General features: G+C 37.4%; 1 protein-coding gene across 3 annotated transcripts in view; it reads right to left on the minus strand.

Annotated features, from left to right (window-relative positions):
• Positions 1–25,756, minus strand: part of b3gat1a (beta-1,3-glucuronyltransferase 1 (glucuronosyltransferase P) a) — an 88,423-nt gene that overhangs the window by 25,924 nt on the left and 36,743 nt on the right. For 2 of the 3 annotated variants that reach the window (XM_042743881.1, XM_042743883.1), the window contains exons 2-3: positions 24,650–24,849; positions 1,171–1,288 (exon numbers count right to left, since the gene is read on the minus strand). The gene's annotated coding sequence lies outside the window, so the exon portion shown is untranslated. The remainder of the gene's footprint in view (positions 1–1,170; positions 1,289–24,649; positions 24,850–25,756) is intronic. The other variant, XM_042743882.1, reaches the window with a different exon arrangement.

Here is a 25,756-nt window from a genome sequence, read left to right on the forward strand (position 1 = left end):
TGATTTGATTTGATTTGATTTGATTTGATTGGCCATCTCAATCATTTTGACATTGACGAGCGCTGTCAGACCACTCACATACAGAGCTGTGCGTAATGGACTGCAGCGGGGCAGCATTAATAAAATCAAATTAGTCCCTATTTGGCCATATCTTATTATTGCTCAGCTCAGAAACAAATCTCACAAATCACTGTGTGTCAACCACAGGAGGACTTAACAGAAAATATCCATCAAGAGCAAAAACAAAGTCCTGTTATCATCGATTCTCGCTAGAATTACACTTACCTGTGAATCACTAGTCTAGCAATTATGATGGAAGACGATTGTAATCAAGGTAAAGACGATTGCATCGACGCACGTTATGACTGAGGCGCATACAAACTGTGTAACGTTATGCGTGCTCTCGGCGCACTGATTGCCAACATCATATTTTCATGAACGCGCATATTCACGAAGATGTCAAAATTCATGTCTGGCAGTTGTTTTATAATGAATACTCGCCGAAGAAGCGAGTTTGCGAGTGTTGTACACATGGGCATCAGACGCTCCAAGCTGGGGTTTCCCTTTATTTTATTATTATTTTTAAAGTCTACTTAGTCAGTTAACTTTTGTATAACGTTAATCTATTTTGATATTTGAAGTACCATATTTAGTTTGTAAATACTGTAATGCCAATTAAGCTTTTAATGTCTAGTTTTCTGTAATGTTAGGCCTGTGCCAGTAGGTGGCGACGAACAAGCTTCTTTTTACGGGTTATTAGCAAATTATTAAAGCAGAAAACACTTATTCCTTGATTTTAAATCAATTAAATTTAACAAACACAGTCACTTTGAGTCTCTGCGAGCTTCTCATAATCTGTTCCCATACTAGCCAATTCTATCGTTTTGGAAAACAAATGGTTCAAGAGCTGTGGTCATTTGTTTTTGGATACATCCTTTTTAGCTTAATGGGTTCAAGGGGTTCAATTTAGCAGTTATTAATTTGACCTAATCTCCACATAGATTCATAAGTTTGACATTCATTGACTTAATTTTTGGCTTGTTTGTTTACAATGTAGTTCTTTTCCTAATTTTTTGCAAGTGAAGTATAATAATAATAATTATTGTTATTATTATTATTTAATGCTTCACTTACCAGAAAATAATTACGACTTTATTGTTAACTTCTCACCCTTAGTTACAAACAGCGGATGGCCATGAGCGAGAGGTCCAGCTGTGACGGCCACATGCTGGAGGTCATCCACCACGCTGTTGGTTCCCAGAGCATCCCATGCTGCGGTCCAAAGTTCCTAAAACACACAAAAAACAGACCTCTTTGATGCACAAACTGCAGATTATGTCTGTTCATTTCTGAGAAGACAACAACAAGGTATACTTGATAAGACCATTATTTTGTTGTCTTTCTTCCACCTCCTGTCCAGCCGTTACAGTGATGAATGTTTTCTGGTCCCAAATTACAATATTAATACCTAGTAAAGCAATCCAGCTCTGATAAATGAATACTTCTGCATTTGGAGCGGCATTTGTTTGCTCTCACTCTCCTTTAATCTCAGTGGTAATATTTGCAATACAGGAACAGATGAATTAGCTGTCAGGTGCCCTTTGTGCCAAACCTCTTCCTAAAAGAATAATAATTCTGTTATGAAACTATTATCACTGAAACCCGTCCAGACACACATGTGAAAGCTGGGTATGATGATGCTGTGCCTTGAACCAAGCCTGTCTGTGTGTGTAGGCTGTAGCACAAATGCTGGTTGACTGCAGTAGCGACAGTGTATTTTTAGCTTCTCTGGAGGCAGAAAAATTGAAGAGAAGAAAGAGTGTTGATTTTTTTTTTTTTTTTTTTTGAGAGCAGCATGGCCTCTGTCTTTTTTTATATATTAATCAGAAATATAGGGTAAGGAGTGCGTGTGGTTGAAAAACAACAGTAAGCAGCATTTAAGCAAGTTTTTATTTAAGTTTTTAGAAATAATATAATCAATAAAATAAACAAATCAAAAGTCATCATTAAGGTCTTTATATCATGCAGAAAGGGATTATTTTGCAGTAATGTATGGCTGACTGTATATTATCCCACTTGTTACATGACTGCTTGGCAAATAAATAAATAAATAAATGGACATTTAATATTGATATGAGTTATATTAATTTATTATGTGAGGTAAAGGAGACCATGGAGTGATATGAGACAGTATAGAGAATAGTTGCCAGGGAGGGACAGCAATCTTATATACAGTTTAGCATCATTATGCAAAAGTAATGATAGAAGAATGGAATACTGATGAAATAAGGAAGAATACTGATCTCATTTGTCAGTATTACAGTATTGATCACCTGAAGCCCTCAGGTTCTCCATATGATGCTGTTCCTCCTTGACTTGTTTAGGAGGTTTATCTCACTGTAGGGCCATCTGTTCTTATACAGTTGTTAATAGCAGTCTGTCATCAGGTGTGGTCCCAGAAAAATTTAAATATGCAGTAGTCCAACCTCTGATTAAAAAAAAATTGGTCTGGATCCTACAGATCTGGCAAATTTTAGACCTATTTCCAAGCTACCTTTTCTTTCAAAAATCCTCAAAAAGATAGTTTCTAGTCAATTAATGGCCTATTTGAAAGATCACAATATTCTTGGAATTTTTCCAGTCCGGTTTTAAAACTCTACACAGCACATAATCTGCACTTCTAAATGTTTTTAATCATATACTTTTAGCCACTGATGCTGGTGATTGTGTTATTCTGGTGCTTCTTGATTTAACTGTTGCATTTGACACTGTGGACCATGAAATCTTAATTTCTCGTCTGGAGCAGTGTGTGGGCATCAAGGGCATGACGCTCAAATGGTTCAGGTCCTATTTAAAAGGCCAGACTTTTTGTGTTAGCTTTGGTGACTCTGTGTCCTCTTCGGCTCCTCTCTATTGTGGGGTACCACAGGGCTCAGTTTAAGGCCCTCTCCTTTTCTCTCTTTATTTGCTCCCCCTTGGTTTAATATTTAGGAAGCATGGCTTGTCATTTCATTGTTATGGGGATGATAGCCAGATTTATGTGCCACTTAGAAAGAATGACACTATCAGACCACTACTTGATTGTCTCGACGATGTAAAGGCATTGATGGATCTTTTAAAATTTTAATGAAAACAAGACAGAAGTGATGGCTTAAGGTGGGGCCACTGGGACCCCTCTGGTTGATTTGGGTGCCTTGGCTCAGTACATCAAGCCAACCATCACTAACTTAGAGGGGGAAAATTGACTGAAATCTTAAAACTGCAGTTGGTAACTTTTGGGGCTCGCGTCTGGCGGAAGAACATTGTAGCCGGAGCTACTTCTCTCCAATATAAACAAAATCCACCGCTCCCGGCTCTTCTGGTACAATCAGCGCAGGGCTGTGCCACAGTGTTGTTTTGTGTTGAAAATGTAAAAAATATATATAATGAGCGAGTACATCACGAATCCATTTTCCAAACCGTGTTTTTGTCTTATCCTGAATCACTACAGTACACCTATAATAAGTGTTTATATTTGGACTATTTTAGTCTGGTTGGTGTCTGCAATGCTGCAGAGTAGCACAGTACCTGCGTGACTCGCCATAGATGTAAACAGAGAGAAGTAACTCCAGCTACAATGTTATTCCGCCAGACGCGACCCCCAAAAGTTAACAAATGCAGCTTTAAGCCCGACAGTCAGATCAGGGCAGTAGTTAAATCAAGTTTTTTAGTTTTTTTTTTGCTGTTGAGGATGATGGCATATATTAAGAGGTATCTTCCAAGGCAACATTTTGAGACAGTAATCCATGCCTTTGTAAAAATACTGTAATACACTGTACATGGGGGTTAGTGGGTCTTTTGTTGCTCGTTTACAGATGATGCAAAACGCTGCAGCACGTCTTTTAACCGGAACATGTAAATATGAGCACATTTCCCCCATTTTAGCTTCCCTTCACTGGCTGCCTGTACATTTTAGGATTCAATTTAAATTTCATCTATCTGTTTTTAAATCCCTAAATGGGCTTGCCCCACCTTGCATTTCTGAGCTGTTACAACCTTACATACCCACCCGTTCTCTCAGGTCAGCTGATCAGCTGTTCCTGAATGTGCCAAAACCAAATGTAAACTTAAAGGGGACTGTGCCTTTGCTGTGGCAGCTCCTAAATTCTGGAATGATTTGCCTCTGCCCATGAGGCAGGCCTCTTTATTGTCTTTATTTAAATTGCCTCTTAAAACATATATTTTTTCCTTGGCCTTTGACACCTGATGTTGATATTTGGTAATTTATTTTATTTTTCTATGGTCTCTTAGTGTGTTTTAATTGTATTTTATGTATTATTACTTAAACCCAGCTTGGAGCGTCTGATGCCCATGTGTACAACACTCGCAAACTCGCTTCTTCGGCGAGTATTCATTTACTTGTATGAGTTTTATTTTTCTGTAGGGCACTTTGGTCCACTTCAGTGTTTTTAAAGTGCTTTATAAATAAAGTTTGATTGATTGAGTTTGAATGCCACAGATGACCAATCAGAATCTTGTTATCCAATTAAATAAAAGTAAATCTAACAACAGAATCAGCCGAATCAAAACTGATAAACAGTAGAGTAAATGTGCATTTGAATGTAATTTCAGACGTCATTGATCAGTTTTTATGTTGTTCTTCGCTGTGACTGTCAGGCAATATATGTTTAATCAGTTTATGTTCACTTATTATTATTCTAACAGCACATCAGCCAGTTCAGCTCACTGTAGTCCATTCTCTGTTGACAGATAGGTTTATCAAGTGTAGGGATTCAATATTAAACTGTTTCAAAATGTAAGTTGCTGAGTCTTAATCTCTCAGGCGGCTGTGTGGCACAAGACCCTTTAAACGATGTAATAGGCCCATTTTACTAAAATAATGCTGCTCCCTGGAAATCACACAGGCAATCTCTTCACACACAGACCAGCTGCACTCTGTGTGTATGCTGAATTTTTAATTCAGGGTTAGTGACCCAAGAAGACAAAAGGACAAGGACAAGGACAAGCAGAGATGTCAATCCCGAATGGCTATATACTGATCAAAGGAAGTTAAGCAAAAGGCACTTTCCATGAATAGGGAACAAAATAGGGTCCAAACTAAAAAAAAAGTGTTGTTGTTGTTATTTATTTATTTTTTCTTATTGAAAGGGGTACATAAAGGGATAGTCCACAAATGAAAATGTCAAATAACAGATTTCAAAAATGAAACTTCTGTCACTTATTCGCCATCATGAAATATTGTGAGAAATCTCTATGAGTAATGAGTAAATGATAACAGAATTTTCATTTTTGAAGGATCTATCCCTTTAATCTCAACAATGTTGACTGTCAACATCAGGAGGTCAAACTTAATATCAAAAGGGCTGATTATTTTCTATTCATATTCTATATCATATTCATAAGTTAAGGTATGGGGTACGATTAAAGGATCTAAAATGATGTATTTGGTCATTATTATAAGATTTTTATATGTTAATAAACAGCCAATAGGCTAGCAAATTTGGGTATAAATTGTCAGACTTTTGGACCCGTTTTGCCCCCATAGTTCTTCCAGTGTTTCCTTATATGGTCTTTTTCCTGTTCTTGTTTAGTTTGTTTGCTTTATGATTCCTTGCACCTGTGCTGAGTTCCTTATTATCCTGTGTAAATAAGTTCCTGTTTGCTCTGTGTTCCTTTGTCGGATCTACTCATTAGTTACGTGTGTTTGTGCTTTTCCTATGTTGGATTATTCCCCTGCATTTTCATCATTAAAGACAGTTAAAGTTTATTCATGCCTCCTTCATGCTTCCGGCAAAAGACACACCGTGACATAAATATTTAACAGTTAAATATTTGTTTTAAAAAAGGAAAGGATGAGGAAATTTAATATGTTATTTTTTATTTTTTTATTAACCAGCTGTAAACAGAACACCTGCAGATCCATAACTACCATCCCGTTGTTATGAGTACTTGCCAAAACGGTTCTGGTCTCTCATGGTGCTAGAGTCGCTCACCTCAGTCAACCTCCCACTAAGTTTGTAAGCAGAAAAGCTGGCGCAGTGTCCATCACTTACAAGAGGATTTGGAGTTACATGGCCCGGGGATTTTTAATCTCAGTAATGAAAGATGGAGTTGATAAAGCATCTTTTCATCTTTGAATGCTGATATTTCTGCTGCGCCTCCTCTGAACGAGCTAATTGGAATGCACTCCCAGACCTAAGAGCACGGAATACAGCACATCATATTATAGCCCCAACTAGCTCATTTTCTGTCCCTGCTTATATATTCACTCATTTCCTGACCGCTGCCCCCCGCTTTGTACGTGTCCCAGTAATGACTTAGAACACTGCTGAGAAAGGTGGCCTGACAGGTCATTATTGATATTCACAAAGCCCATTTACCTGATGATCTCAGCACAGATGAAGACTAAAAAGTGCAAGCTTGACACCAGTATCTATCTATCTATCTATCTATCTATCTATCTATCTATCTATCTATCTATCTATCTATCTATCTATCTATCTATCTATCATTCTGTCTGTATGCCTGTCTATCTATCTATCTATCTATCTATCTATCTATCTATCTATCTATCTATCTATCTATCTATCTATCTATCTATCTATCTATCTATCTATCTATCTATCTATCTATCTATCTATCTATCTATCGGTCTATCATTCTGTCTGTCTGTCTGTCTGTCTATCTATCCATCTATCTCATTATGTCTGTCTGTCTGTCTGTCTATCTATCTATCTCATTATGTCTGTCTGTCTGTCTGTCTGTCTATCTATCTATCTATCTATCTATCTATCTATCTATCTATCTATCTGTCTATCTATCTATCTGTCTGTCTGTCTGTCTGTCTATCTATCCATCTATCTCATTATGTCTGTCTGTCTGTCTGTCTGTCTGTCTATCTATCTCATTATGTCTGTCTGTCTGTCTGTCTGTCTATCTATCTATCTCATTATGTCTGTCTGTCTGTCTGTCTGTCTGTCTGTCCTTTATTTTTCATGTCTATCTATCTATCTATCTATCTATCTATCTATCTATCTATCTATCTATCTAGTGTGTGTGTCTATTTTTTTTTTTTTTTTTTTTTTTTTTATCTATCTATCTATCTATCTATCTATCTATCTATCTATCTATCTATCTATCTATCTATCTATCTATCTATCTATCTATCTATCTATCTATCTGTCTGTCTGTCTGTCTGTCTGTCTGTCTGTCTGTCTGTTTCTACAAGTTGTCAATGAAGTTCTTAAACATTTAATCATAAGTCCTGAACAGCTCCATCATGGCCCTTAGTCAGCACTGTGTACACAGATTTACATCTCTGTATTTGTATGCATCAGCTCTATCCTTTCTCCACTCAGTGTTGTTAAATAACCTAATCAGCCAGAAGGAGATGGAGGAAATGCTATTCCCGCTTTGATTTAGAGGGGAGTATTTTTTCAGTAAGGGTAAGTGAAGTAGGTCTAAGCCATTTGCACAGAGATAGATGTGATTGATGGTGAGAGTCCTGTCTTCAGCGTACTAGCTCAGCACTGACGAGAGATTCAAAGGCTAGCCTCAGGCTGGCCATGTCACACTGAAAACCAGCACTGACCTGTCCTCCTTCCACCATTCCATTTATTTTCAGTTTGCAGATTGTAATCTGAAGGGCCAGATACAAAATTTAGGCTGAGGCCAGAGATAGCAGCAACTGAAATTGGTGCCCAGACTGATGTGGATTAGTTACAATGCTCTTGTGTTGATCTGAGATATTTATGCAGCCTCTGAGCTATATTAATCAACATTGTCTTCACATACAACATTGCTTAAAAGAAAAAAAAAAGAAAGAAAGGGGAAAAAACCCAGATTACTTTGAGAAAAAATTTATTTGTTGCCATATAGCAGAATTTATTTTTGTCTCCACTAATTAGACTTTAATAACTTAAATCCCTGTTTAAATCTGCTTGCTTTTCACATGAGACTTCTGGAAAGCTTGTGTGGTCCAAAATGCAGATCAAAGTCTAATGCGCAACTTGTCTCATGTTTCCATTTTTTATTGAATTTCATTTCTTTGTTCCATTTTCAGAGGCTTCGATAAATCAGTCATTTAGAAATAATGAAATATAGTTTACCATTTACTATTGATTTACCGCTGTTAAACTGAAAGTACTAAAGTATGTACAGTAATATCCAATTACACAGGCTTTTCATTATAGTAGACATTGACCCTGATTCTATATTCTCAATATCAATACACATGCTGTATCTTCACCTTTGAAGACTACAGACTCAGACAAACATGAACCCTGTTATGTTTTCATTAGCAAATACAGCTTTGGCTCATACTTTATGGGGTGGACTGTCTGTATGAGCATGTTAATATACTAATGCAATGTCTTTCATTCATCACATGGTTAAAGGTCATTGAAGGACAACCCCATGCATTACTCCCTAATAAGAGACTTTCAGCTGAATGGAGCTGTTGTGTGGATGATGATAATAGCCTTCCAGCATTGATCTTCAGTTCACTGATCACAGCATTTTTAGTTGCTAACTCCAAAGTTAATCAGACTGGGAGAAAGCAAAGAGTGGAGGCCGTCTAATGAGGTAAATGTTGAGGAATTCTCACTCTTGGGACTTTTCTGAGTCACCGCTTCCAATAATATACATGGACATGCTGGAAAAAGAAATTCAGAAATATGAATTTGATCTTTGCTAATTAAACCATAGGGAAATCACCTGGGGTTGAAAAGTTTTTTTTCTGAGCTTTTTACCCCCCCAGATGGAAACTAATTGGTGTGGGTTTTAATAAAGAGTGAGTGTATTGGTGTATATTCCTGTCTGAAACTAGGCCAGGTGTAGCATTATTTCTGTTAGTACCATTCATTAATACATAGTAAACTGAAGAAATAGTTCACCAAGAAATAAAATATATCCTTTCTGAAGCTTCTTGTTTTAGAATACATCATGGTAAATTTGTAGATTAACCTGAATATTAATAAGTTAACAGGGAAGCTGGTTTGTTTTTGTAATGGTGAAAGTAATTTGAGAACTCTACACTTTTTGTTCTTTTCTTAGAACTGCATTATGAATCTCTTATCATCCCAGATAAGTTACATGACCTTTGAAAGCTGGACAGGAGGTTCACACATTCTAAAGGTCAATTACATGTCTAATACAAGGTCTGTTCTCTGCTAGTCTCTTTCGTGTTGCCTTGTGGCCTAAAATATGTTACGTATTGCTAGATATTCATTCCAAGACCGGCCTACTTAGACAGGATCAGACTGTGTTATTATTATAGTTACATATAGTGTTAAATTGAGTAACCACCCACAGTTTTTGTTTTAAGTCTAGGGTGGAATTATCTGATATCTGACTTCTTCTTTTTTTTTTTTTGCATTTATTTGATTTAAAACACACAATAAAACAGTAGCCGTAATGGCAATGGCAATTTTATTTATATAGCACTATTTACTACAACCTGATTTGACTAATGTACTTTAAACAAAATAGCTAAAAACAGCAATAACACAATGAAAAATAAAAGCAGTAAAACCAAGAACAAGGAGATAAAAAGAAAAGAAAAACATCATAACATGCAACAATATATATTTGAATGATGTAATTTGTGCTTCAACCAGAATTCGAAGCCTTATCGAACAGATACGTTTTTAATTTAGACTTAAAAATGGCCACAGATGATGCCATTCTAATAAAAATGGGCAGATCATACCAGAGACTTGGTGCAATTGAAGCAAAAGCGTGATCACCCCTGCACTTCCGCCTTGTCTTGGGGATAAACAAGAGTCTCTGGTTAGAGGACCGTAGAGATCTAGTTACATTGTGTTCAATCAATAAATCAGATATATATGATGGAGCCATACCATTTAGTGACTTATAGACAATTAGCAAAATTTTAAAATCTACTCTGTAATGCACAGGTAGCCAGTGTAAAGACTGTAGAACTGAAGTAATATGATCCCATTTATGAATCCCAGTCAAAAGTCTAGCTGCCACATTCTAAACCATTTGTAATCAAGATAAAGCTGTTTGACTAATCCCAGCATACAGTGAGTTACAGTAATCTAATCTAGAGGTAATAAAAGCATGAATCACTTTCTCAAAGTTTTTTAAAAGAAAGAAAAGTCTTTGCTTTAGACAGGAGCCGCAACTGAAAAAAAGGATGATTTGACCACAGAAATTGCCAGTAATGCCAGTCTTCAGTGTCACATGATCTTTCAAAAATCATTCTTATGCTGATTTGGTGATCAGTTGTGCTGCTTATGTGCTATCTTTTGTGGAAACTGTGATTATTTTATGAATAGAAAACAGCATTTATTTCAAATAGATATATTTTGTAACATGTCTTTAATATTACTTTTGATCAGTTAAATGCTTTCTTGCTGAATAAACGTATTAAAATCTTACAGATTATGTTGTGGCACAGTAATAAACCAATGTTTCTGACACATGGGTAAATAACAAATTAATTTACCATAATAAGGAGAGGTAGGAACACATTTCCTGACGTTCGCTGTTTGTCAGTATCAACCACAGGAACTGCGAGACCTTACCGCACCATTTAAAATAATTTACACTGCAACACACAAAATGGTGCCCTATGCAATTTTCTGTGCAAACATCAATACAACTCTGTTGCTCTCTTAATTGCATAATTACTCAGACTGATGATGTGAGGGATTCTGTCCTTTAGCTTGCTGTCACATGCTCTGAACCGTAGGTGTGCCACTGTAAGCCACACAAAAACCGCTGATATACATTGATGCCTCTCTTATCCATCAAGGTAATTAAAGTGTACAGCCGTTAGCACCAACTCTGTTGAACTCACTAAAACATTAGTGACAACACTACTAGAGAACAGAAATTTGTATGTACGACAAATATGCTCATGAATGGAGATATTCTCTGAATGGATATGCATAGACTATGGTGATATTCCTTTCTGTGGGCATAGATGCCAGAAACAACCAATGCATAAAGGATCTGTGAGATTAATGGAAGGAGACCTTGTTTACTGGGTTATGGCTTCAGAATAGCCCTTTCGAAGTGAAGCATCCAGCCAAAGCATCATAAAAACCCTGCTTTATACTCTTGGACATTATTTTGCACTGCTGCATATGTACTATAGATACGAAGAACAAAGACGGTCTCTGATGGAGGCATGCCAGCATTGCTCCCACAAGGGACTGCAGATCCATATGACCAGAACTCAATGCATTAATTTCCACATCATTACACCCCATAAAAACTGGCCATCACATCCTAGGAGTAAATATGGAAGTAAAACTGTCATTGTGTTACTTACAATATGATTTCTATGAAATATGTCTGTTGGAAAGCACTGCAGACAACAGATGGAGGATATACAGTTATAAAACAAATATACTTATCACAATATTACGTAAGCCAGATCACTGTTCCAGAATGAATGATTGATGCAATAACTCATAATGTAATAACAATAACCCTGTTATTGGATTACTTTCATCCCATACTATGTATAGAGAACATCCATTTTAAAAGTTGCAAAGTAAGTATATATACAAAAATAGTACAGTATACGATTTTGGATGCAGCCATACTGACTTTCATTACTGCATGAATCAGCGTTTTTGAACAAATCGATTAAGTGAATGATTTAGTGTCTCTTTCATAAAGATTAAATATTGTATAAATTAATCATTGGTTATTTTCCCAATTTTAACTTGAACGTCCTTTGATATTTTAAAATAGCCTGATATACTGTATCCTCAGGTCATGACAAATCAAAAATGGCTTAGTAAATACAGGATGTGCTCTACATTCTCAGGTTATTCTGTGTGGTTCTGCAGTAGAGGTTATGTCCTTGAACAAGGAAATGCAATACAGCAGACATTCCTTCTGACCTGATAGGATTTCTGGACTCATCTAACATTTTCTGGCATTTTACAGACAGCAATACACTGAGTGCTTACTCCAAAGTCACATTTTAATGTACTCGACGGCAGATTAATATGACAGAAGGAAAGAACTGCTGACACGCAGGGATGTTTGGTATCAGCAGCAGCAGAGGTGCGGTGTCAGTGATTCAGAGCACAAGGAGTGATTTTGCAGAGAAACCTGACACCTGGCTGGCTTCTTAACCCACTGTAGCTGCACTACCAGTGTCATTTTGGCACTTGAACAAGCAGAGAGTGAAGATAAGAGACTGGATACAAAGCCAGAGTGAGACAGAAACAGGTGCAGAGAAGAAACAGCAGTGTGATATAAATAAATAAATGGACAGGTCTTTTCTGATAGGATTGAGGACAGCAGGGAAAACATTGCATAGTACTAATAATGCAATTCAACTAAACAAATAATCAAAGAGACATTTAAAAGCTTATTCAGTAGACTGTTTCACATTAATAATTTTTCTTTGTTGGTTAAGGCTGAGTAAATTTTCTCCAACTGGTTGTGATCATCATTTTAATGATCCCGATAGCTATTCTTATCTGCGTTAGAGTGTATTTGTACAGTGCTTCCTGTCCTCCATGCTACTTCGTTCTGCTGAAAGAACACTCAGTTGTATAGTTTGGGTCCTGTTGTTAATTTTTATTTTATTTTATAATGTTAGAAGTTAGAAGATTGTCTGAATGGGTAGGGACACACCAAACTGAAGCCAAAGAACTACAGTAGCACTGAGGAAAGCTGACTGCATCCACTGTGTCGGGGGGGTTGCTCTCTATAACACACTGGACAGACTATAGCCATCAGCCAACAAGCTCTGCGCTTGCGTGAGAGAACATAACTCTCTCATACCAGTAGGCAGCAGTAGTCTGTATTTGGCATTCAAATAGGGAAACTGGACGAGCTACAAAAAAAGCAGCATCTGCTAATGCCGAGTTCACACTGCATGATTTTAGCCCTGATTTTTACTCGCCGACAGGTTTTATGAAATCGCAGAGAAATGCCCGAAATCAGAGGCAAATTGGTGCTTGTTCATATGAGGGACAATCACGCAGTGTGAATTATTAAAGCGGTGATCCAAAGACTTTGAAAATCATGCAGTGTGAATTTAAGTTACAAAATGGCACTGGCATTGTCAGCCCTTGTTCTTCTTCTTGTGGATAAAGAAAGAAATGGATAGAATGACAACAAGTGTCTGTCCGTTCCCTCTTCACTCTGTCATTGGTTTGCTTTTGTTAGTTCTGTTTTTCTCTTGTGCAGTCATTCTCTAAGCTGAATATCCAATCAGAGTTCTCTTTCTTACCGACGAGCTTTTATTGGTTTGATTTTGTTAGTGATGTTTTTATATTGTGATGTAATTATTTAATGCCAAAGTAAATTTATGAGTTTTTAGAGTGGATTTAATTAAAGTTTGAGTTGATAAGTTGTTCCATAGAGTAGGACCAGCCACTTCAAATGCTCTATTTCCTCTCATCTTTAGACGAGTGCGAGGGATGCAAAGTTTTTCCTCAGATCATAATCATCTTGTGGGGATGTAGGGATGAAGTAGGTTTGTAAGATAAGGCAGAGCTAAAGTGTTCAATGATTTGTAGACAAATAGAAGAATTTTTAAACTCAAGTCTGTGCTGAACAGGCAGCCAATGCAGGGATCTCAGAATGTGTGTAACATGATCACATTTTTTACACCCCTTCAGAAATCTAGCTGCTGCATTTTGTACTATCTGTAAATGAGAAATTAGAGTAGGAGCTAAAATCGAGCCCTGAGGAACATCACATTTTGAAAGACCCAGAGATGAAGTACAATTACCAATTTTAACCCTAAATTTTCTATTAGTTAAAAAGGATTTAAACCAACTTAGAACAGCACCTCCCAGGCCTACAAAAGATTCTAATCGAGAGATAAGAATCTCGTGATCAACAGTATCAAAGGCTGAAGATCCAGCATTACTAAAATGACGGAATCTCCAGAATCTGTAGCCATTAATACGTCATTAAGAACTTTTATAAGAGCTGTTTCAGTACTGTGCAAAGGTTTGAACCCAGACTGAAATGTCTCATAAAACTAATTATTTGTTAAAAAGGACTGAAGCTGTAAACACACAATTTTTTCCATCACCTTAGAAATAAACGGTAATACAGATATTGGTTGAAAATTGGATAAAACAGTAGTGTCAAGTGAAGTTCTTTTAGGATAGGAGAGACTGTGGCCATTTTCAGACTGTCTGATATATATCCAGATGACAAACATTCATTCAACAATGACACAAGCTCTGGTCCCACTATGTCAGTTATTTGTCTCAGATAGCAAGGATTTATTATATCACATGGAGATGGATAGATTGTCGCCTCATACATTGAAAATAAGGGAGATTTCCCGGAATCCATCCCCAAAATAAGGGATTTTTTTTTTTACACGATTCTTACCCACAAACTTTAAAAAAAGCACTAATCATTAACAGTCTAAAGAGTTTATAACTACACAATATATATTAAAGAATGACAGACAAATGTTAAAAGTGATTTATTTATGCACAAGGTAAACATTACTTACACATTTTCATTTGCTACAACATGTTTTAGCTTTGTGAGACAGAGTGAGAAAGAAACAGAGAGAAAGAATGTAAGAGGCAGTTGAACAAATGCGTTATCGGAATTGAACGCAATAAGATTTTTCCAGGGAATGCCACGATTCCTAAAACCAGGAAAGAAAAGGAAAATGGAGCCACAATGTCTTTGATAAATACTGTATGTAAACTTAGAGTGTTGTGGGGGGGAGGAGACAGTGTGTGTGTGAGAGAAAGACAGTGTGTGTGTGTGAGATTGAGAGAGAGAGAGAGAGCGACCTTAGTGTTATGTCCAGCTTGTTGAACAAATTTTCTGTATTGCCCACATTACATGGCTGCTCAGGTAGTGTAAGGTGGTCTCCCATTTACTCAAACATCGGCATAATGTCCTCGGTTTCGGTTGGTGATTAATTCAGTGATTTGGGCCGTCGGCGTGCTGATCCATCATCGCACATCACACTCATCTACTCTACTCTCGAAGTTCACTCCCGCTACTTTTTTCCTCTTCATTCCGCCCGCCGGCGCCGCTGCAACTGTCTTCTTCTTCGAAACTAGGCTAAGCTACTGTATACTGCCACCTGCTTTACTGGAGGTTTAGCAAGCCACTTCACAGACACAGACAGTTACGTGTTCTGAGTTAACACAGTCAGAGTGTAAAAATACGGGATATTTTACGGGAAATTACTAAAACGGGGAAGACAGCGGGAAAAGAGCTAAAATACGTGAGAAACCCGGAAAAAACGGGAGGGTTGACAGCTATGTGTAGAAGATTTCAGTTTACAATTATGTCCTTCACTGATTGTAGAGAAACCAGAAGGTAGTCCAAGTAGTCATAGAGATCATGCTTGTTTGAATTTCATAGTCAGTGTCTTGAATCTGAGCCCTCAGATTAGAGACTTTTTCACCAAAATTTCGCAGAAAATCGTCACAGAGTGTATTGGTAGGATGTTGGATAACGCTAACAGGTGGATTCAACACAGAGTTTATAACATTGAAAAGAACTTTAGGAGTCTGATGATGCTTATCAATTAGATCAGAGAAATAAGAGGATTTAGCAGTCTTTACTGCTCTCTGGTAAGAGGATAAGCCAGAGAAATAAGAGGACTTAGCAGTCTTTACTGCATCTTTTTTCCATTTTCTTTCACCCTAGATCAGAGAAATAAGAGGACTTAGCAGTCTTTACTGCTCTCTGGTAAGAGGATAAGCCTAAGGGCTTGTATGATTGAGAGGTGATATTCGGTTTAGGATGTCCGACCATACAGTATTTAAATGCTCAAGGTGTTTATCTGCATCTAGATCAGATGTAAAAGTCTCTATTGGAATTGAGGAACTGATTTCAGAATAGTGCTTAATAATTCTTCAGGAAAACAAGGCGAGTAGGCACGAGATAGGCGAATATCATCAACGGTATTTAAGGGGATAGCAGGCAGAGACACATTAAAAATAATGGGAAAATGTTTAGAAATAAGGGTTTGAATTACCTCCATTTCTGTTATAGAAAGGCCAAAAGACAGTATTAAGTCCAAGGTGTGTCCTAAAATATGTGTGGGGTGATTGACCCACTGCATCAGATTAAAAGAGTTTATTGTATTCTGGAAATCAGATGTAAGTAGCTTTGAGGGACAGCATAGATGAACATTAAAATCTCCTTATAAAAGAATACGATCATATTTAGTAATGAGATCCCCCTGAAAATTCCTCGACAAAACCTTAAGTTAAATGTGGCGGCCGATAAATCAAAGTCAGTACAATAGGTTCAGGCCAGACAAGTTGTAGTAGCTGAGCTTCAAAGCTCGAGAATATGGTAGATGGCAACATCAGACACTGATGTCTGAGAGTGTCCTTAGCGATGATAGCTAATCCACCACCTCTACCAGAGAGGCGGGGGGAGTTATAAAAACAGTAATTTGCAGAACCAAGTTCTGAATAAGGGCTTAGGTCTTCTACCGTTATAAATAGAAAATCCAAGTTGTGAGATAAGATAAAATCATTTAAAATAAAAGTCTTATTGACCAGAGAATGCCATCTTTGGGGAGCGTAGTGTACAAACTGAAGCAGAGGCTTTGCCCAGCGCTCGATGATTCGAGACATTTATTCCCCAGGGGCGACACCGGATGGTAATCCGAGGGTCAAGGTCCCATGGTCGTCGAGCTGGAGAGATAGGAGCAGCAGGGAGGACTTGCTGAATGTAGGTAAGCCATCCTGGTAACAGGACCGGAGGGTAGCGGACCGTGAAGTGGCTCAAGTCCATCCCAGGCCCTAGCGTGAGGTTTAGGGAAGGTCCGGCTTGCATTTGGAGCTTTAGTCTCTCAATCATGCCACTACGCTTGCCACCGAAGAAAGTCCGGAATATCTTGTATAGTACTTCTAGATGTGTTGTCAGCGAAATTTCCAAATTTCGCATCAAAAGCAGCCATAGTTCGATTTCTGATGTCCAGAAGAGTCTGTCAATCATAAGTTACAGACTCCACATAGTATAATGCAGAGCTACAGATGGCTAGCCACACTCATAGGCGCCATCTTAAAAAAATGTGAATTTGCCATCACTGCTGAAAGTGATTCAAAAATAACTATTGTGTGTACCATATGCAGGTGTAATAAAGGTCTTTTTGTTGGGTGGTCCTCATGGGTTACAGGCAAAAAGTGTGATCAGTGTAGTCTGATTTTAATGAATGTGGCTCTTTTAATGAATGAAAAACATACAGCGAGGTGCAGCCCAATTCACAAAAAAAAAAAAAAAGTCCTCTTGTGAACTGATACTTTTAAGTGACTCAAGAACCAACTGAATTTGAATCAAAATCCTATGTATCAGTATAAGGAAATCTGTGTTGATTCCATTCTTATTGTTGAGTCTATGCACTTCATGGTAATATTAATACATCCTCCACTTGATGCCCATTTTAAAATCTACACTTTTTTCATTTTACTTTTACATATGCGATTCTGAATTTATTTAATTCCATTACAGATTGTATCTTTATTATATTTATTTGAATACCCGTGGAAAAGAACAAACAACATCAATTCTGGTGGTTATATCATTAACAGTCAAGGGGAGACGTAACCTCTGGCCAAACCATTGAACTATAAAAGCACTGGAAGGCACAAGCTCAAACAAATCTCTTATACTGTAGATTGAGCGGAAGTAAGTGGGAATTCAGCTATTGAGTAAAGCAATGTATTAAGTGGACTTAATCGAATTGCGGAGGTCAAAGATGCCATGAAGGTGGTTGTAATGAGCTTTATATTCACTCAAAGGTCTTAAATTAGTTTCTGGTGTATTTCCGAAGGCTGTAAGAGGACCCTTTGACTGCCCACATCAAATACTTGTATGCACAAATAAGTTATAGATAGTTCTTTGTTTATCTATACATGGTGTCAGATTACATAATTGTGCTCCAGCAATATATTTCTACTATTTTAATTCTTCTGTTTAATGTGTTCATGTTTATTCTTAAGGATACAGTGTCTCCTCTTCTGAGTAAAGCTAATGATGATGTACGGTATCTGTCCGGGCTGAGATGAGATGGATGCTTGCATGACCATACAGTGTAAATCTGCCTTGAGGGTCTTGTAGAACAGAACAGCTTAAGTCCAGCAAAGCACACTCATTATGACAAATAATGGCCACTCTTCAAGGACTCAATTTAGACTGCTATTCATATGACTGTAGTTCTTATACCAATGATCTACACAGCCACCCACAAAGGCAAAAAGGTTAATTCTTCTCTCACTTGTAATGCTGTCGTTTCAGACTGTTTGATTTGGGAACAGGATAAAATACATGAAACTGAGCTGAATTCATTCCCAAGAGCCGAGGGACAGATTGAATAGAAAAGATTGATTGCTCTTGCTCTGTGTGAGATTAAAATTGATCCTTGACTTTGCTGTGTTCCATTTTTTCGAAGTTCCAATATAAATTCCTTAAGCTCACTTGTGAATTAACATGTTACTGCTTCCAACTTTGTACACAGCTACAGGGATATTATACATCACATGGACTAGTTAATATTTAGTTAAAGGATAGTCTGCCAAAACTAAATGTCATCATTTGAAGGTAAGCAAATGACCATAGTATTTTCATTTTGGGGTAACTATCACTTTAACTGAAGTTAAAGGCTATTTTACCCATTCATAAATCTTGCACACTATACACTGTGCATTATTGTGGCCATTATGCAACTTATAAAACAACACCAACATGTGTTTTTGTCATTTTTTGCTGTTATTGGAAAACTGAACTACCATATAACATTAGGGAGGACCACTGTTGTGTACTGCCTCGGGGCTTCCAACTGTTAGAAAGTTGGGCATCCATCTTGCAAATTCCCACAGAGGATTGTGGGAATCTGAATTTATATTTTTCAGCAGTGAAGGTTCTTCTCCTCCCTCTGGTCCTCCCTGGGGCTCATCATACTGTAACATAAGTTCTCCACTAGAGTTGTTTTTCCCATAGATTTTTGGAGAGTCTCCAATTCCCTCATTAAAAGAAATGCTAATTAGCATTCCTTGACAACACATTGTAAATGTGCTTCATGACCTCATTAGGGCTCAGTAAGAGTCTTTTCTAGAAATCTGAGCTGAATTTGGTCCATCTTTGCAAATCGGTTGAAACCAGTCCTGCCATTAATCCAGTAGCCACTCAATGCAGTAACATAGACTGTATAAAAACATGAATGCAGTCGTGATGTCACCCGTAGGCTTCTGTAGAATGTTTTTTGAAGCTCAAAGTGGGCATCCGCATGTCACTCCCGGATAATCGAAAATGGGCAAAGAGGCGGGAGCTGGTTGCTGAAACCACACCCACCTAGCTCGACGACAGTGTCAGCAGCGTCAATCTACCTATCAGCCAAGCAGCCACACCCTTAATTATGCAGAACTTTAAGGCTTAATATAATTTAAACAGATGAGATAAAAAAATTCACCTCCTCACAGCTGTCATGAAGGGCAAAATTAGCTATATAGACCAAAAATCATATTTTGAATCAGGCTGTAAAAAGTTTTTTTTTTTTTTTTTTTTTTTTTTTTTTTTTTTTCTGCTGTAGATTTGGGCATTTTAACATGGGGAGTCTGTGGGATTGACTCTCTTTTGCAGCCAGCCTCTAGCGGCCAGTTGGCGAATTACAGTTTAAGTCACTTCCTTGTTGGCTTCACAAGAGAGAGCGGGAGGTTGCCGCTTGTGTATGGAAGCAGATTAGTCTCAAATATAATTCACGCAAAAAACACGATTCACACATGCGTAGACAATTTCACATGTATGAAACCTAATACACGTACACACAAAAAAAAATTCACGTGCGTGAATAAAAATATATATTCACAAAAAGGAATTCACATGCGCAAAATAAAATTATATATTCATAAAATACATTTCACAAATGCAAAACACAATTCGTAGATATACAACTGTGCACAAAAACCTTTGAATGTTTAAAATGTAAATGTAAAATGTAAAAGTGTCTGAATGTACAAATCGTCATTTACTACGAATCCACTCGGATTTGTGTGTGTGTGTTTTTGAGACTTTCCTGGCAGAGCTCTCTTCCCACGTGGGTCTGTCGTACTCTTTAGCCAATCAGATGCAAGCTTACCATTCAACCAATCATATCATAAGCCACTGAGAGTGCATTCAAGGAGCACGATTCTGGGCACCTTTTGCGCAATATGGATTAATTAGAACGGAAATTAAGCCTTTACATCAGTAATCCCATAGACAGTAAAAGAAATGGACACAGCGACCCAATTGGAACTCAATTGAGACAAGTGAAGCCCATTTTTAGCACTTCCATTTCTGACGCGCAGACTCAAACAAAGGAAGCTTCTGCCATTATTGTGACTTCATCTGAACATGTGCAAAACTACGCTCCTTGAATGCACTCTCAGTGGCTTATGATATGATTGGTTGAATGGTAATTTTTTTTCACGCACGTGAATTTTTTTTTGTGTGTACGTTAATTAGGTTTCATGCATGTGAAATTGTCTTCGGATGTGTGAATCGTGTTTTTTGCGTGAATTATATTTGAGACTAATCTGCTTCCATACTTATGCAGTACACAAGATCCATCCAGGGGGTGGAGATAGTAGATTTAGGGATCAGGGGGTGGAGACTGTAGTAGTTGTTCCTGTTGGGGCTGGGATTAGTATTTATGAATAGATAATAGTTAACTACCACATTCAGCAGAGTGCTATTATTTACTAATTCATTGATCAGAGTTTCTTGTTATTTAAGTGTAGTTACTATATTAATATTGTGTGCTCATTTGTTCCTGTGCAGTTATTTGTTAATGATGGAACATCATTCTAAAGCGTTACCTATTTTATTATGTACTAGGCAATGCCTTTCATGTCCTCATTTTCCCTTTCCCCATTAAAACTGCCCATTTCACTTCACACATATTTATCATGCAATAATTTATTTGTATTTAATTAGTGTTTGTTTTGTTTTTGTTTTTGTTTGGATTGTCAGCTGTGTGCAAACAGGCTAGGAGCATGTAAACGGCATATGGAAGTACTCGTGGTAAACGCTCCACACTGGAAAAGCTCTACAATGATGGGATTACTCCAAAGAGCAGAAAGAAACACATGGAAAAGAGAAAAACATTTAGTCTGGATTTACTACACATGCTTTGGCTCATTTTCTTGCATTACTCGCAGCCATACAAATGCTAAAATCATGTCACATAAACAAGCCACAATGCCATGGGTTTGTCTCAGCCTCTATGTTGGACATTCATGGATTTAATTATGAGTTCGACTCAAATGCGAACAAATCAGTCATGCTCCCACACAGCTGTAAGTAGACTCTTTGGAGTATCTCAGCAGCTATAATTGAACACATGCAAGATATGAGGATTTTCTGATGATATCAGATCAGTCTCAGGCGCAAAGGTTACATCCTGTTTCAAATGTGGACGTATCCTATTGATTTCTTAATGAGCAGATAAAGAACAGCCTATTATTAGATCTTGTTCTGGGTTTACAATGGAATGTTTTGCGGATGTGTGCCACCCCTCATCGCTGCTGAGAGAGAAAAGCAGATATTTTTATTCTTTGTAAAACTTTAAGGCTACACAGAAAGCATTAAGAAATGAATTAGTTCCAAATTGTGAGAGGATTTTAACACACAAGGCTGCTGAGGCGCATGGATGTCAAATCAAATGCTTTGTTGTGTTTATAATACAGAAGCCTTCTGGAAATCAAGCTAGTTTTTTTCTCTTAACATACTGCTCTGAGCATGGAAATGGATGGGCTTAAGTGTCTTCCCCGAGAAATATAAATTATCCATGTGTCGGGGTTGCTAGGCTTCCTAGGTCTGCTCACATCTGCCTAAAACTGATAAAACCATGGGGTGATAAACCTTTTTGCTTTCAAGAAGACAGATGGACAGATAGATATCAAATAATTATTTCTTTTTTCATCTTGTTTACTTAGAGGGGAAAGTTTAATTTTTCCCCACAGTCATTCAGAAAGCTCTTGTATAATGAGAGATGTTATTATCCCTGTGGGTGGGATGTATTCGGCACATGTCCCTCCATTTGTGCTGTGCTGATGGAGTTAAACTCACAGCAAATCTATTTTATACATTTTAATGTACTGTCATTTAATGGGCCGCATGAGTAAAACATTATAGTTCATTGCAGTTTGATTGTTGACACTCTGTGACATTCTAAAATTATATTGTATACAGTAAAGAACAGTATTAGTACATAGAATTTGGGAAAATTCTAGTAAAAATATTTGTACATTCAATATCTATCTATCTGTCTATTTATCTATCTATCTATCTATCTGTCTGTCTGTCTGTCTACACAGGTATCATACCTGTGATACTAGAACACTGCTAACTGATTTTAAGCAGTTTCTAATAGACTTGTAATGACAATCATAAGGACCTTTTAGTGAGTTTTGTAGCTATAATTTAATTTAACTCATTTTTAAATACTCAGCAAGCAGGTTAATTGTGTATTTACATCTAAAAAGCAAAGAAATCTGTTTTATTGTGCATTAGTGTAATTATAGATAGTTAGGTTGACCCTAATTAGCCAAGCAATTTCAAAGTAATTTCTATAAATACTGTACATATCTGCTGGTATCTGGAAAATATCTTATATCTACTATATGCCTACTGTTTATTGCTTTTGTACTTATGATTGCTATATGTGCTGTTAACCCCTATAAGATGTGGGTGGTACAGAGTGCAAAGATAGGGGGAGGCACAACAGCTGCTAGACCTCTGGTGTTAATTAAGTCCAAGAACTGCTGATCAGCCCGGCTCTCTCTTGAACCGCACTCTCTCTGCAGGAGCAGGATGTGCCACTGAAACACTGCTGTGCTGCAAAGGACAGTCTTTCCGTTCAATTCATCACATCCACAGCCTCCTGGTGCTTTCAGACCGTGTTTGTGCACCTTTGTATGTTGGTGTGTGTTTGTGACAGGCATTGTGCTCCCTTATCTAAAGCTGCAAGACTCCTCTGACACTCATGCTGTGCTGCAAAGGACAGTCTTTCCGTTCAATTCATCACATCCACAGCCTCCTGGTGCCTCCTGCCGGATTGATCTGAGACTGCTGATTAGCCATCTGTACTTTTAGAAAAGGTGACTAATTTACTTTGAGTTCAGGATTGTTGCAGTTTCTGCTTTTCAAGTGTTTACCAACCACATATATAAGGGCTGTGTCATTTTCTGACGTCTGTCCTGCATCACCAAAGACACTGATGTTGAGATTCCATTATATTCCATTATAGCCTTGGCAATCTTTGGATATTATTGTGGTTTGAATTGCACAAAAATATGGAAGACCATTTTCACCTAAGAGTTAAAAGAGAACTGCAAGAATTTCTCTTTTTTCTGACTTTTGTGATTTTATTGCTTGCTTTAATCTTTATCTCATAATTACCTTTTTATTATTAACTTTTAAATGGAAATGGGCTTCCATTCAAAACATACTTATGTTTGTTATATTGTCTTTAATAGTAATAATTACATCCTACTATTTTCTAGATATTTAAAATTAAACTGTGGAATTTTTCTTAGTTTAATTTAAATTTTTACATTTAGTCGAGGAAGATGGATGGAATCCTTGAAAATGAGTTAAATGCAGCAACAGATAATAAATAGAAGCAAAAACTGTTGAATTTGAAGGTTGTTTCACTTTTTTTTATTATTTTTATTTTTTTATCTTATAAATCACACACAGTGTAATCAGGAACATCCATTAAGACCAGAAATATGGTCCATTTTGAATTTATGTTATCTTGTCTTCTTTTTCTAACTGAAAAAAAAAACAACAACAACAAAATGGAACTAGCATGAAAGAACAGCTTGTCTCTTTCTTTCAAAGCTGGGCCTGTGTTTTTAGTGTTTCTTTGTAGTAAAAAATTTTCTTCATCCAATCAGATGTGTACTGGTTTCATCACTCCAGTTGATTTCTGATTCAGGCAGCCTACATCCACATACAGAAAAATCATCCATGTAGCCTCTCTGGCTCTCCCTCTTTCCACATCTCAGATTGCATGAATACATTATGGATTCCAAAACATCTGCGACTTTCACCTTGCATGTTTTACTCGCCCCTAGACCCAGGCAAATACTCTCAGGTAATAGCAGGCCTTACAGATTGTTGAAATCAAATGATGTGTGGTCTCTCCCTGAATCTATTGAGTTTCTAAACCCATTCTCACACTGAAACTGGAAATCTTGAGAGAGCTGGCAACCCTAGCAAACGCTGAAACTACACACAACCTTGTTGTACATTTGTTTAAATTATTTATTGCAGTAGTTTGACAAACTATGCACTCACTCACATAGACACTAACCGAATCCCTAACATGCCCGAGTCTCGCTCTAGGCATTTTGTGGCCAAAGCAGTAGCATGACATTGCTGGCAATGCCCCAGTTCCTTCACGTATGTATAGCCGGTTTCAATTTAGACCCGAGCCCATTACAGATACAAGAACTCAAGGCAAGAAAGATCTGTTTTCGTTCATTTCATTCTGTTATGCCGATAATTAAAGTAATGGCCAATAATGTTTGATGAAGCATTTCATTTGCTCTAATAAATTCTTCCCTGCATTTTCTTTTTCACCAAATAAGCACAAAAGCCCATAATGACTGTAATTGCACAGGCAGAACTGAGGCTCAGAGCAGCTGAGGATACTCACAAGTAATAGTGTGCCCTTTCTCCCGGGGCCAAAGCGGACACTTCAGTAATCCAGAGACTCAATAATCCTGACCGGGGGGGTCGAGAATGTGGAAACGGAGGATGAGGATGTGTTTCTCAGATTGCCAGGGGACGTCAGAGGCTGTGAGAGGCAGCTGCTGGCATCCAGACCACGTGGGCAGTCTCGTCCTCAGCAGGCGGCTGTGGAGACAAGAGGGGTCATCTGTGAGAGAGAATGGCTCATTCTCATCCTCGGACAAAGGCAGGCATTGAGAACCAGGGGATGAGGGGAGGGCACGGTTGGAGTAGGCGTCATTCATTACTAGAGCTAATTTATTGTGGGAAATATGGATAAATATAAATGTGGACTGTATGTGGTGTGTTCACACTGCACCAAAAATGATTTGTAAGTCAAATCAGATGTTTTGCAGGTGATGAAGTCAGTTTTGTTTATTCAGACAGTGTATTCAATATTGCGATGTACTCATGAACACTCTTAAAAATAAAGGTGCTTCATGATGTCATAGAAGAACCTTTTTGTCTAAATGGTTCCATAAAGAACCTTTAACATCTGAAGAACCTTTTTGTTTCACAAAAGGTTCTTTGCGGCGAAAGAAGGTTCTTCAGATTATAAAAAGGTAAGAAAGAGATGGTTCTTTAAAGAACCTTAGACTTAATGGTTCTTTGTGGAACCAGAAATGGTTATGGCATCGCTTGAAGAACCTTTTGAAGCACCTTTATTCTTAAGAGTGAAGGCAAATCAGAGGTAAACTGTGTTGCATATTATGTGTTACTGTACATACGCATCCCAAAAGATGAAAGATGAAACACATTTTCAATAATGTTATTTTAATTGGATTTCAGTCCACATATACAGTACATTCAGTTTGGATTGATGTTGCTGTTCAACATATAAACAATGAAACTAATTTGAGTCAGATATACCAAAAAATATGATTTTTGCTGCGTGACTAAAGCCATTGAGTTTACTGAGCTGGACAGATCAGCATATATATACATACATATATATATACGTATATATATATTTGAGTTTAATGTGATTTTAGCTGCGTGAATAAAGCCATTGAGTTATATATATATATATATA

The sequence above is a fragment of the Cyprinus carpio genome, chromosome B18, assembly GCF_018340385.1.
Source record: "Cyprinus carpio isolate SPL01 chromosome B18, ASM1834038v1, whole genome shotgun sequence".
NCBI lineage: Eukaryota > Metazoa > Chordata > Actinopteri > Cypriniformes > Cyprinidae > Cyprinus > Cyprinus carpio.